The sequence below is a fragment of the Seriola lalandi genome, unplaced genomic scaffold (assembly GCF_002814215.2).
Source record: "Seriola lalandi dorsalis isolate HSWRI2012SDOR001 ecotype SW California unplaced genomic scaffold, Sedor1 jcf7180002054871, whole genome shotgun sequence".
NCBI classification, from domain to species: Eukaryota; Metazoa; Chordata; class Actinopteri; order Carangiformes; family Carangidae; genus Seriola; species Seriola lalandi.
In genome coordinates this window covers 1,749-3,185 of record NW_019525424.1, presented here as the reverse complement: position 1 = coordinate 3,185, position 1,437 = coordinate 1,749, and the positions used below count along the sequence as shown (strand labels likewise).

General features: G+C 45.1%; 1 protein-coding gene across 1 annotated transcript in view; it reads left to right on the top strand.

The window, feature by feature from the left end:
• LOC111671162 (serine/threonine-protein phosphatase 2B catalytic subunit gamma isoform-like) overlaps positions 1-1,437 on the top strand; it is a gene marked incomplete at its 3' end in the record, with an annotated part of 9,782 nt that overhangs the window by 6,603 nt on the left and 1,742 nt on the right. The window lies entirely within an intron of this gene.

The following is a 1,437-nucleotide window of genomic DNA, read 5'->3' as shown; positions in this document are numbered from 1 at the left end:
GCGGGAAACGTTTTAACATGGAAATAAAAAACAGACAAAAAGCAGCTCTTCATGTTAATCTGAGCTGATTAGAGCTTTTCTAAACAATGGCTTATCTGTGGATAAGTGAGCGCTGTTAAATCCGCTGTCAGACAGATAGTGGAAACAAATATTAGCATTCTCTGCTCTGTCTTAATATTTGTACTGAATTTGCCGTGTTGACTCCACATGGAGGTCAGAGAGAGGTGAACGCTGCTGCGGCTCTAAAGCCTCTTTTATCCTGCATTAGTTTGTTTCAGCAGCATCACATTTAAACCAGTCATTAAGAAATGACTGTGAATGACTGTGTTTCTGCAACAGTCCTGATAGATGTATTAGAGATTACAGCCGTCTGTCGGCGTTTAGCTGCGTGTCGCTGCTGCTGTGGAGCTGCCAATCAAACGGGACTGTTTATGGACCGGGCTAATCGGTTTGATACTAACGAGGATTTAAAAATGTCTTTGTGATTTGATACTTGAGGCGTCAGTGAGCCAATCAGCATGCAGCGTGCTTGGACCGGGATCTAACAATGCTGGTGATTGGCTGTTTGTTTGATTTTGACGCCCCCAGCAGCTCATCACAGCTTCTGTACAGGTGCTCCAGGTGCTCCAGGTGCTCCAGGTGCTCCAGGTGCTCCAGGTGCTCCTGCTGCTCCAGGTGCTCCAGGTGCTCCTGCTGCTCCTCTAAGCTGGGAGCTGATCTGAATCTACTGCAGACACGCGGCTGGGTATCCATCCAAAATGTCGATTCATTAACAGTTTTATTAATTTAATTACAACACATTATTGTACAGATTTTAGCTTCACTTCCTCTTTACACACTCAAAGAAACAGCCAATCACCACGAGGCTGCTGCGTGCTGATTGGCTCATTGATGCTGATGATATTTACTGAATCTACTGCAGCTAAAACACTGACTATAGTCTAATAACCTGAACTGTCACTTTGATGTAAAGACTGAAGCAACTAAAGCTTCACATGCAAAGAGAACCTCATGAAGATCACTGGTGATGCGTTCAGGGACCACTGCATGAGCCAGTTTTATATCATTGATGAGATCATGTGGGAGCAGTCTGTAGAAGTGATCGTTCCACTCATCAGGTAAAAGGTAAAACGAGATTAAAGACCTTCAGACGTGGAATACGAAACACAACAGCTCCTCCTGTTCTCACCTTAACTTCATGACAGACAGGTGAGGTGCAGCTTCAGGTGTAAAAACAGGCTCCTCAGTTTGTTCCTGCAGCAGGTGAACGCAGCGTTCCACTGGAACCAGCTGAGTCGTTTATTTACCAAACTGGCGTCTGATCATGTGATTACGGGTCACTCTGTCATCATGTTTGTTCATGTACTAACGTGTGTGTGTGTGTGTGTGTGTGTGTGTGTGTGTGTGTGTGTGTGTGTGTGTGTGTGTGTGTGTGTG